Consider the following 13,498-nt stretch of genomic DNA (forward strand, 5'->3'; position numbering starts at 1 on the left):
GAACATCAAGTAATTGAAAATGTAAGAGAGAAGGAATAATTGGGAGAGCCACGTCCTAGATAAGGCTCAGGGATAGACTTGAATGCATATGGAGAGAGGTTTTTGCCCAATAGAAGGGACAGAGGAAGCTTACTACAGGCACTTTCTGTCTCTAACCATCATGTGCATTTTCAGCCATGCATTCAGATAGATCACATCTATTAGTGCTATTATGCTGTCATGGGACAAAAATCCTTCTCAAAGAGAAAGATGCCAGAGATGTTAATTACCAGGACTTCGTTCCAGAGTCGGTTCTAATGCCTTTGATGTATTCTTGGGCACACCTGCCTCGAAGGCTGCAGCATCATAACTAATCCTTCTCTACTGGCCATTGAGGGGTCACCTTCCCAAGAAGAGTCATCTCTTTAGAAGACCTCAAAAACAGTCAGGTTTTTCGTTGAGAACTGAGGGAGGATGTCAGAATTTACTCAGGCTGCCAGTCTTCGAGGAGGTGTTTGGACATTTTCTCTGGCTCTAATATTAATGGTCTCCACTCCTACCACTGAGAAGAGTTGGGGCAAAGGGCTTCCCTTTTGTTCTAGTTCCTAACAAAACCAAAGGGAGAAATGCATCACCCATGAAAGCTGGTGTTTGCTTAATCAAGCATCACCAACATAGATGCTGTCTTAAAATCCCCAGGTAATCCTGCCCTTCTCATCACTCTGAGGTCAAAGTGCTGGGATTATGTTGTATTTATATTTGTCTACTCAGTTCATTTAATAGGAATAGTAGGAGAAACGGGGTTAGGAACATACATCTCCTCATTAATGGAACCTAATAAGTGAGAGACCCAACAACTCAACCCTTTTACAAAAGTGCTTGTAATCCATTAGGCAAGGGACCTAAGTTGCCAGTTGAGCTTCCCATGGACTGGAAACATGGAAAATGTAAGCTATTTGTCACTCACAGGGCCGACCTAATAAGCGACCAGGAAGGTTGCATGCTAAGCTTTTCATAGATTACCCACATAACACTTAACAGTTATCATAATTGTCTGCTTATAGCTGACTCTATCACAAAAGATGTTCAATAAATGTCTCTAATGAATAAGTTACGAATTAATGAAAGATGTTTCCAAGTACACTATTACTATTTACCCAAATAAAAATTCAGCTTGTCTTGGTGTTTGTGTGTGCACAGACAGGAAATAAGGTAAGTCTTTCAGAAAGTCATCTTACTACCTGTTTCAGATCTAAGACGGTGAAACCAGTTTTTATAAAGAGACCACGGATGTTCCAAATGCATATACATGTATATACATATATAGCTATATATAAATACACATGTGCTCATGCACACACACATACACACACACACACACACAAAATGAAGAATGCAGGCATCTGTAAGACTATAGCTTGGAGTAAGATGACCTTGGATGCCGAAAGGTAATGAGCAATGGACACAATTTACACCCAGTAGCATCAAGAGAGTTTGTACTCATCTTTTCAGATAAATAAAACAACAATAAAAATTTTCTAGCATTCCAAGAAATTTTGACTTTAGCTCCTGCCTTTTGTTCCATTCAGATTTCCTCTTTTTTTCTATAATCTTCCACGTTTCTCACACTAAATGATTTTGTTACTATGGAAACCACAGAGTCTGCACAAAGCTCAAGTATGATGTCAACTTTGAAAGTGATTTAAAATGTGTCCCATGGCTTGATAAAAACCACTTGGAGGAATATTGCAATGTGTCTATATAAACACATATCTGGGAATATACCTTTTAAAAATACAGGTGGGCATATGGGTGAGCAAACATGATTAATGAAGAATTCGCTTACAGATATTGCTCCAAATAAAAATAAAGCTTGGTTAGGAAATGCCAGGTTTATAAAATCATGGTAATTACAAGTTAGAGCGTGCAGAGTTTATCCCTCACAGGCAAACTTTGCCTTGTTTGTGAAGTACTTAAATCCTAGCTTTCTAAAAGAACTTTCCCAGAAATGTTTAAAAACAGCACAATCAAACATCTAGAGAATATTTTAGGTGACTTTCTGCCTGGAGGGGGAAGATAAAGAAGCTCTCCTCTTGGGGTGGTTTCTAGGCCTCTGGGTCCTTAATTCTCCAACCAGAGATCTTGTTTTCATTTCCTAGGCTAAGTCCTGCCTCAGACTAACACATATGTTTCTGATGTCATCATCTGGCCTTGAGTCTGTACATGATTCAGTGGCAGTGGAATCTCCCCTAATACTCTGAAATCACTTATTACACTGATAACAGTGGGGCAGGGGCAGGGGGGACATAGAGGAGACTTGGAACCCACGACCAAAATTCTACCTAGGCTATTTGGGGACCAGCCACATATCTGTGAGAGCCGTCAGACAACAAAGAAAGTAAGTGGCATGGAAGGCGAGCTCTGCTCCCTCCTCCTCTCCTCCTGAGCCGCCCTTCCTTCCGCCAGATCGCTCGCAAGCGAGTCATCGCAGCAACACTCCAGAGAACATTCTTCTTGGGTAATAAGAAAGCATAATTATATACTTCAGAGCTGTTGAGGTTTCCTTCTATTTTCAAAACAATGAACATCCTGTGGAAAGATAGCACCACTTGTGAATAAGCTGAGATTCTTTCCCCTGAACAACGCACAGACAGCGGTTTGGAGGAAAAACCAGAGGACGGCCCTATTAAATGATTTTATTCCTTGGAACCTAACTGCATTGTTCCATGGTACTCCCAGGAACAAGCTTCTGAAAGCGTAATTGTAAGTGTAACATCTTCAAAACTAAATATTGCATTCTCTCCCTCTGTCCCTTTCTCTCTCTACACACACGGGGACGTACACACACACACACACACACACACACACACACACACTCTGAATAGGTCATCTAGTGCATCTAGTGCTGAGAGAAATGGAGTTGTTTCTAAGTTCACAGCATGCAAAACTCAAAACCGACTTCTGCAACGTGTTGTTAGTTCATTCACATATTCCTATTTCTCACCCCAAGCATGATGAATGAAGATGTGGAAAGGATTTCAAGTGTCTCCATGAGAGACATGCTGGTCTTTCTGGATTTGGAATCAGAGTGAAGCTCCATGAGTCTGCAGAATTATGGGCTTTCCAGAGGCGCGACTGGTTTCTGTGATTATCATCCCAGCATTCCTCAGAGTCCCGTAGAAAGTCACAAGAAACAATTGTTGCTGGGGCTGAAGAAAACAACATTTAACATTTCAATAATGCCAATCCTTTCAGTGCTCCTGTTTACTAATTATTGTCCATATGACTTCGCAGGTGAGGAGATGGAGACCCAAAAAGAGCCCCTAGGCATTCGTATCTCAGGCTTTGTTCAGACTGAACTTCAGAGCCCAGACTCTTCGTTTACAGCTAAATCAGGCCATCCTTCAGAGAAGGGTGAGTTGCTTCTAAACCAACATGTAAGTGTGGTTCATTGAACCACAGCCCACAAAACTCCCAGTTCCACTCAGATGGCCTCAGCAAAACATGCTTCCAAATAAAAACATCACATTGGTGATTTTATAAGGCTTGGGTCAAGTTCTTTTGACCACATGGACCCTGTCACAAGGAAATGAAAATTGTCAATAGCTATCAGAAAATAACATCCCACAAGAGGAAGCAAAGTATTCTGGAGCTCATACAACCACTAGCCACTGCCTGACACTAGACCACAGACTATGGAGATTCTGAGGCAGACACTGGGGATTTGATCCATTTTACTTTGGTGATGGTTTGGGACATGTGATTTTTCTTCCTGAAAATCTGTTTTCTGGCAGTAAAAACCAAACCTAGGAGGATGAGTCACTTCTCCTCACCCAACTTTGGGTTCTGCTTCTTAACCAACTGGGAAATTTTGGAAAGTCTGGTTTTTATGAGTGTGCAAGTGTATACATGAGTATGTATGCACATGTATGGAGGGCAAAGAGAGAGAGAGAGATTTTGATTGTGGGAAGGAGTAGGGAACGAAGAAAAATATATTTATCCCAGAGCCAATTTCTACCTGATAATTCATATTCTTAGCCTGTGGCCTTGAAGATGACTGTCATTTTGTTGGCACAAATGACTTGCTATGCAGTTTGCTGAGTAAGTGGTTTTTTCTTTTTTTTCATTGTCATTGTTTTTTTATAGGAAAAAACCTCAGCCATATGGGGAAAATGCCTTGGCAGATGGAGCACATCTATTCCAGACCCCAGGTCTTTCACGGCCAAGAATCTTTCTCTTCTTTGTAATGGGCTCGTTTATTGATGGAGAAACAAACGCCAAGAGTTGCCCAATATCACTGCTGAGGATTTCTGAAATGAGGAGAAATCTGGACCATTGCAGAGAACTCACTTGAAACAAAAACATTTAACCTGCTTGGCCTGGAGGTTAAGAGGGCTCTTTACCCAGATAGGCAGTAACCAAGCTGAGCCCTGTACAAAGTGGCACTTCATCTCCCTTGATCTGAGCTTGCTCTGAGCTCCAGCAATGCAGGAATTAGGAGGGGTTGTTAGTAACTAAACTTCTCACATGATGAACCTCACTCTCTAAATATGAAGAGAGACTGAAACAGTAGTACTAGATTCATAGATAACCAAGCATTTTCATTTTGTCCCAAGAGCAGAGCAGGAGTTTATTTGGGAAACCTTTTGACGGAATATTCTGATGGGGGTGAGAAGCCTACCTGTTCTCTTCAGCATCCAAGTCTCAATTTTCACAAACACTCAATTAATATGCACATACATGCAAATTCTGTTGCATGTTTTGGATCACGTAGATAGCCACTTTTAGGAGGAAAAGACATAGAAGACTCTTCCCCAGAACTGATAATCTAGCAGAGGTAGAGTTGATACATATGAGTGGAAAAGTAAAAATACAAGGGTAACCACTATGAGTTGTCATAATTCATCAGGGTAGAAGCAAATAAAATGTATTTTTGATGTATTTATTCATACAACAAATATTAATTCAGCACCTGCTATGTGTCAATGTGTCAGGCACTGTTCAAGGTCCTGGGAATAAAGCAGAAACCATAATAGACCAAAATAAAAAAATCCCTGTCTTCAGATTACTAGACCCTAATGAAAAGAGTCTAACGTAGGAACAGAAAACCAAATACCACATGATCTCACTTATAAGTGGGAGCTAAATGATAAGAACTTATGACACAAAGAAGGAAATAACAGACATTGGGGTCTACATGGAGGAGAAAGAGAACTATTGGGTACTAGGCTTAATAGCTGGGCAATGAAATAATATGTACAACAAACCCCTGTGATGTATGTTTACCTACGTAACAAACCTTCACATGTACCCCCATGCCTAAAATAAAAGCTAAAAGAAAGAAAAATTGCATAAAGCAAATTTATCTTTAAAAAAAAAAAAGTCAGGCAGTAAAACGTAAAAAATACATTGAGATGAATTATATCAGATGAAGGTAAGTGATGTGGAGCAAAGCAAAACAGAAAGGCACCGGTGTGTGTAGGGAAGGAAGGGGCTTCAAATTTAAATGAGGTAGGATTGGGGAAGGTTTGCTGAGGCGGTGAGAGTTGAGCAAAAATCTGAAGGCAGTAAAGGAGGGAGGCAAGGTAAAACAGGGGAGAGGGAAAGACCATTCTAGGCAGAGGGTTTAGCAAGTGCAAATGTCTCCTAACAGGAGTATCCCTGACCTCTGGGAAACTATAAGAGAAGAGATCAGAGAACTATGGGCTGAGCAAGGCATAAGCCAGAATATGGCGGGTCATTTAAGTCACATTAGGGACTTCTGGCCTTTATTCTGAGATAAGGAGCCAGTAGAGGGTTTGCTTTGCTTTGTTTGCTACTCAGTAGCTGGACAACCTTGGACAAGTCAATTAACCTCTCTGAGTCTCAGTTTCCTCAGGTGTCAATTGGAAACAGTAGTAGAATAATAGTACCTATTCCAAGCATGTTATAAGCATGTTAATTGTGGTAAAATATACATAACATAAAATGTATCAGTTGAACTATTTAAAGTGCACAGTTCAGTGGCATTAAGTTTATTCATACTATTGTGCAATCATCACCATTATCCATCTCAAGAATTTTTTCATTATTCCAAACAAATCTCATTATTCCTTCTCTTCCAGTTCCTGGTAATCACTATTCCACTTTCCGTCTGTAAGAATTTGACTACTTATAGGTACCTCATATAAGTGTAATCATACAATGTTTGACAGTTTGTGTCTGGCTTATTTCACTTAACAAAATGTCTTCAACGTTCATCCAATTTGTAGCACGTATAAAAATGTCATTTTTTTTAAGGCTGAATGACACTCTATTGTATGTATAGACCACATTTTTTTCATGTATTCATCTATCAATGGACATTTGAGTTGTTTCTACTTTTTGGCTATTATGAAGAATGCTGCTCGAACATGAGTGTACAAATATGTTTCAGTCCACTTTCAATTATTTAGATACATCCCCAGAAATGGAATTGCTCCACATTCTCACCAACACTGGTTACTTTCTGATTTTTGATAATAGCCATCCTAATGTTGTGAAGTGATATTTCACTGGAGTTTTGATTTATATTTCCCTAATGATTAGTGACGTTGAATGTCTTTTCACGTGCTTATTAGCCATTTGTATATCTTCATTGAAGAAATGTTGCTTCAAGTCCTTTGCCCATGTTTTAATTGGGTTTTTTGGTTTTCTGTTCTTGTTATTATTGAGTTGTAGGAGTTCTTTACACATTTTTTATATCAAATTAAGAATATTTTATTCCATTCTATGGGTTGCCTTTTCACTCTTAATCATGTCCTTTGATGCACAAAGATTTTTAATTTTGATAAAGTCCAGTTTACCTATTATTTTTTGTTACCTACGTTTTTGACATCAAGAAATCACTGCCAAATCTAATGTCATAAAATTTTCCCCCATGTTTTCTTCTAAGAGCTTTATGGTTTTATCTCTTATGCTTAAGTCTGAAACATTTTGAATTAATTTTTTATATGGTATGAGCTAAAGTCATTGGAGGGTTTCAAATAGAGAAGAAACATGATCTGACTTTTATTTTTAAAAGATCACTCTGGCAGCTGTGTCAGGACCAAACTAGTACCAACTGTGCTTTTGTTACCAGTGGCAAATATATACAGGTCTGCAGCAACCTCAATTTTTGCCTCCTCAGAAGAAAGAATGTGACTGAGGGGCAGAAGGCAGAAGGAGAGACTGAAGCAAGTTTTCGAGCAGGAGTGAAAGTTTATTCAAAAGCTTAGAGCAGAAACAAAAGGAAGTAAAGTAGACTTGGAAGAGGGCCAAGTGGGCGACTTGAGAGAGTTAAGTGCACGGTGCGACCTTTTGACTTGGGGTTTCATATGTTGGCATTTTAGGGTCTTGCATTCCCTCTCCCCTGATTCTTACCTTGGGGTGGGCTGTCCGTCTGCGCTGTGGCCTGCCAGCACTTGGGAGCATGCGCACTGTGTTTACTCACGTTGTACGCATGCTCACTTGAGGCAGGGTTCCCTTACCTGTTGAACGTCCCTAGAAGATCACGTACCAGTTAAACAATTCCGTTTTGCCTCTTAGTGTGCATGCTTGAGCCCACTAGCCCAACTTCTGAGATCTTATCCGGAAGCTGCTAATCGCCAGTTTCAGATGTTGCTGTTTATTGAGAGACTGCCTTTACCTGGTGCTGGCTGCAACCAATTAGTATTTTAGAGAGGCAGTTAACAACGTCGCCCAAAATTCCTGGGCTCTGTGTGTGTGTTGGGGGACGCCCTCTCCGGACCTGCTTGTATCTGACTGGCTACCTACTATAACACTTTCACACACCAAAAAAATGGATTCAAAACCTCATCTCAGTCTGAATGTATGAATTTTCTCTTTAACAACTATCTAAATAATTTGTTACTACTTTTGCATGAATGTGTGCATGCCTCCTTCCCTTCAAACACACTAAATTCATCAAATGAGAAATAAAAAACCAAATACAATCCTTTACATTCATATTATGCTTTTATTATTATTCATGTCTTGAATATGTATTTAACAAGTATCTATATTGGGTGCTTACTCTGAACAAGGCACTTTCCTAGTCCATGGAGATGCTGTGGTGAGAAAGACAAACCCTGTCCTCATGGAACATACATTCTTATCGTGTGTTAAAAAATTGACCTAACAGAAAAATTGTCCTCATATACAATGATTACAAATAGAATGGCTAAGATAAACTATTGAAAAAAACTAAATCATCAGACTTACTATTCTCAATCATAACCGAAGAGTCTATTGAGACATCCAAACCAATTAATGACAATACAACAGGTAAAAAAAAAAATTCATAGAAAACGATGTTGCTTGAACAAAGATGTTAATTATTTCTGTGACCACAGTCAGCAAACTGTGATCCAGGAATTCATTTAGTCCTACTTTGTTTTAAATTCATAACCTACTACAGGCCAGGCACTGTTCTGGGAGCTGAATGAGCAAGATTGTAGAATGAGCTGATGTTGGACAGGAAAGCAGGGGCCAGATCATGGAGAACTATCCAGTCCACTGAGAAGAGTGTGCCTGCTGGAACATGGGCCAGGGATTATTCCAGTTGTGTTCTACAGTATAGAGAGGCAGTTCTCAACCCAGCTGCACATGATAACCACCTCGGTGATTTTTTTTTTTAATGCCAATGCGTGAGTACTAGCCTCAGAGATTTAAATTTAATTGGTCTGGGGTGGGTCCAAAACATCAATATTGTTTAAAAACTCCTCAAGGCACTCTAAAACGCAGCTAGGGCTAAGAACCACCGCTGTGGAAATTTGTGGCTGAATTTACCTATTCCATGTATCAAAGCATCCCAGGGTAACTATTTTTTCTGAAAATAACTTCATTGTTTTTTTTTTCTTATAACCAAACAACATCTGCTTATTGTAAAACTCATTGTAAACATAGAAAAGAGAAACGTCACCTGAAATCCCACTTCCCAGAGATTTCTGCTACCAACATTTTGGTGTATTTTCTTACTGGGCACACGTTTGTGCTCCTTTTTCTTAAAATGGAATCAAGCTTTTCTCGTCATCTAATGATGTACTGTAAAGAACTATTCAGTGTCAGAATTGAGGACTATTTTGACCTTGCCCATAGATATTGTCTCAGCTCTTCTCATGCAGAAATGACATGGTTCTGTTCAGGCAGGTGTGTTTGTGTGGCTTTTAATTTTCATTAAAAAGGTTTTAGTCTTACTGTCTACCTGACGGATTATCCAATCACATTTCTCTGCCCTTCATCGATGACAGAGGGTATCCATACTCAGTGGCTTGCCTTGAACTCTACTTTCTTATACTTTTCAAAAGCCTGATTGCTAGAGATAATATCTATAGAGGATTGCCCGAAGGACACAAGTCTATTTATTCCTGTAGGTATTCTAAACTCTATCCTTGCAGCATGCCAGACCTCAGAGGATTGCATACATACAGCACACAATCTAACTCCTTGTAAAAATGCTTTTATAGGATTGAACTTCAGCTGTACATAATCATATATCAGCCTATATTGAAAAGCATCATAGGAAACAGTTCTCTGAAGTTTATTATTATATCCATGATGAAAGGAGATGCGTTATTATGGTAGACGTCACTTACTTACACCACTTAGGGTCCCCTTTATGAGAATCCACAAAAGTGCTCAGGAAAGGAACCACAGTTTTTACACATTTCCTCCATCTCACGGACCTTACTACTATTAATTATTTGTTTCCATCTTTCCTTTGACTTCTAGGAAACTCAGTAAAGTGGTAGCCCCCCAACTAGCAATTATGTCTAACCATGGTATGCATTTATACATTTCCTCTTAACCCCGGCTTTATGATATCTCTACCCTCATTTTCCCTTCATCCATTTTCCCTCCAACTATATGTTAATCTTAACTTTTTATGTTGGACGTATTTTTTAGTCTTTGTGGAAGGGTGGAAGATGGAAAAAGTAAACAAGAAAGGTGGGAAGGGAAGAATATTTAAAAGAAAGAAGAGAGAAAGAGAAGTGTGAGAGGAAGAGAAGAGGCAAGTAGACAGAAAGACAAGAAAGGGCAGCCTAAAAATGGGGCAAATGTCTGTGCTGCAAGAGTCTTAAGGAGGAAGAGATTTGTCTTTGTCTGACTGTGCTGGGCCGGTAGAGGCCCGAAGGGGCAAATGATAATCGCAAGCTCTCGTAGAGAGCCCACCTTTGTGGGTTATCTGCTGGGTACTTTAAGTGCATTATCTCATTTAATCCTGATAACAAAGCTTTGAGGAAAGCATCATCAATATATCTATTTCTTAGATTAAAAAAAAAAACAGAAATGATTCACCCAAATTCACACTGGGAGTAATGAACCTGGTTTTCAATACAGATCTGTTTTCTACATATTACACCCTGTAGTTTAAGGTTAATCTGGTTCTTTCAAAATATACCTTTAAAACCTTTTTAGAGAAACCAAAACTTCAGTGGAAAGATATTTCCTTATATTAGCAATCCCTTACCTTCTCATCATCTTTGTGTGTGTGTGTATGTGTGTGTGTGTGTGTGTGCACGTACATGCACGCAATAAAGGATGACAGGATGACTTTCCCTTTCATCCATCTATTTCCATCTCCAAAATAAATGTAATCCTATTGAAAATGAGAGCAGGAATAGGGTGGGGGGAAATAGTACAGACTGGCTGGCAGGAAGAGCACGGAGGAAAGCCAACAGGACAAAGAGAAAGCTGACAAGACAGAAGGAAAAGAGTGAAGGATGGGAGAGCAGACGGGAAGAGGCTCTTGCAAAGAACTGAAAACTTGACTGAAGGCCAGGGAAGAAACAAAGACGGTCTTGGCAGGAAGCCTAGCATGAGAAGTGGCAAACTAGAGCTAACATAACAAGGAGGTACTCAGATAAAGATAAAGTTCTAAGGAGAGAGAGAAGGCCTTTTCAACCTCTCCTTTCCACCTCTGGGTCCACAACATTGGACAAGAGATGGACAAAGCGAAGGGAAAATCCCAGTGCCTGCCCTAAGCCCTCAACCCTCCAGTCAAAACCCAACTCTTCTGTTTAAAAAATTGGAGATTGATCTATTTGTCTCTATTTGCAGTAAAGATTTTTTTTTCTTATCTCCAATTTTGCAATTATTTTATTAAATCTTAGTTTCCCAATAGCTCTAAGATCCTGGTAAAACTCAATATTTAAAAAAAAAAAAATCTCTAAGTCCCTGAGAGAGCTTTATAATAATGCACAGATGAAGAAGGACTTAGGGACTTTCGGGTGTTAGTAGACAGCTGCACTGGGCAAAGCAGGACTCTATTCACGAATGCACCAACACTGAGACCGTTGCTTGGTGATTCCATTGGCAGTAAAGTGAAAACTCATCATTTTCTTATGGGTAGGAAACATCATCTCTATTTCAACTGGTTCTTTAAAAACAATTATCCCAGTCACTATACATGTGGTCATAGAGTCAAAAGATTCCATTTAGGAAAGCACCCCAAAGCCCAGCATTCACACTCTGAATGAAAATAATGACAATTCTTTCTTCCTCCCTCCAATGTTTTATTTCAAAAATTTTCAAACCTACAGAAAGGTTGCAAGAAAAGTACCACAAATATCTATATTCCCTTTATCTAGATTGGCTATTGATCTTTTGCCATACTTATGCCGTCTCTATGTGTGTGTGATACACATACACATACATATGTATACACATTCATTTTTTGCTGAACCTTTGAAACTTTACAGTTATTTGCAGATATTATAACCCTTCATCCCAAATACCTCAGCATATATCTCCTTAGAACAAAGACACCTTCTTTCATTACTACAGTGTAATTATCATATTTGTAAAATTTCACAACTGATATAATACTATTACTTAATATATAGTCTACGTTCAAATTTATCTCCATAATATTCATTACAGCTAAATTCCTCCTCATCCCCCAACCTACGATCTTAACAAGGAGCATCATTGTATTTGATTGTTGGTCTCTCTGGCTTCCTTTAGTCTATAAGAGCCTCTCCTCTTTTTGCCTTTAAAAAAAAAAATTATTTAATGACATCAACATTGTTTTAAAAGTCCAGGCCAGCTGGTTATTTTGCAGATTGCCCTCAATTTGGATTTCTCTGGTTGTTTATTCATGATCAAATTCATGCTAAACAATAGAAATACTACTAGGTTGCATCATATGAAAACATCATTTTTGTAAACCAACGCCAGCCAAATATCAGCAATTTCATATTATTGAAATTAATACACAGAGGGTGTGTATCCTTCCTATGACATCCCATCTGGGACACATGATGCTTGTTTGTGCCATAATTGGTGATTTAAGTTTGACTGTGTGTTTAGGGGGTGTTCCCTAGATTTCTCCATTGCAAAAGTATCTTATTCCCTTTGTAATTAATATGAAATCCTTGGGGGAATACTTTGAGACTCTGTAAGTATTCTGTTCCCCAACAGTCTTTCACCTCTGTAATTTATCACCATTTGATGATTTTCACCTGAATCCATTACTATGGTGCATTTAAAGTGGAAATTTTCGATTTCTATAGTTGCTTCCACGTTTACTAGTTGGCATCTTTTACAAAGCTTTTTACCTCTCTACGGTTTGTAAACTTTTTTAGACAGTAAAGACTCATGGATTCCTTTTTAAAATTTAGTATGTTATAATTCATTCCTGCCATTATTCATTATAATTCGTTCCATATTAAAAGCACTTCTTTTTTAAAATTACCAAGTCATTCTTGCCTTTCTAATGCCAGTACCCTTTCAATGTATGTTACCTGCTTTGCCAGGTCTAAATCCACATCTACTGAGAGGCAGTTCCAGAATTGCTCATTTATAATCCTGCATTTATTATATATTCTCCTTATCCTCTTCCAAAAACATCTTCTTTAAAGAAATTCATTTATATTTACTCTATATTTAGTTAGGAAGTTTCCTTCCTCCCTTAGCTCTCCTTCTGTCTTTCCTTTCTCCTTTTTCCTTCTCTTCTTTCTTTCTCTCTCTCTTGCTTTCTCTCTCTCTCACTCTCTCTCTCTCTCTCTCTCTCTTTTCCAGGTAAGTTCTTGCTTTGTCTCCCAGGCAGGACTGCAGTGGCACAATCATGGCTCATTGCCATGTCAACCTCCCAAGCTCAAGTAATCCTCCCACCTCAGCCTCCTGAGTAGCTGAGACTACAGGTGTGCACCATCATGCCTGGTTAATTTTAAGATTTTGTTTTGTTTTGTTTTGTTTTTGTAGATATGGGGTCTTGGTATGTTGCTGAGACTAGTCTCAAACTCTTGGGCTCAAACACTCACTCTGCCTCAGCCTCCCAAAGTGCTAGGATTATAGGAGTGAACCATGACACCTGCCCTCTTTCATTCTTGCTTGCCCTTTCTTCCTTCCTTCCTTCTTACCTTCCTTTCTTTCTTATCTCAGTTATGTTTTAGAGTACCTGCTAGGCCAGACAGTATACCCAGTAGAGTCCCTGAACTTAGTCTAATAAGAAAGAAGTATATAATATATGTACCTATAATTCAAGGTAGACCAAAGTAATCAAGTGGCTAAAACACTT

The 13,498-nt window shown here is 39.0% G+C and overlaps 1 long non-coding RNA gene across 1 annotated transcript in view; it reads right to left on the reverse strand.

Annotated features, from left to right (window-relative positions):
* Positions 1-2,544: 2,544 nt before the first annotated feature.
* Positions 2,545-13,498, reverse strand: part of LOC105707498 (uncharacterized) — a 95,956-nt gene continuing 85,002 nt past the window's right edge. Inside the window, exon 6 of the long non-coding RNA XR_010336647.1 lies at positions 2,545-3,188. This is a non-coding gene — a long non-coding RNA (uncharacterized LOC105707498). The remainder of the gene's footprint in view (positions 3,189-13,498) is intronic.

Source organism: Aotus nancymaae, unplaced genomic scaffold (assembly GCF_030222135.1).
Source record: "Aotus nancymaae isolate 86718 unplaced genomic scaffold, 86718_ANA_hifiasm-v0.15.2.pri h1tg000040l, whole genome shotgun sequence".
NCBI classification, from domain to species: Eukaryota; Metazoa; Chordata; class Mammalia; order Primates; family Aotidae; genus Aotus; species Aotus nancymaae.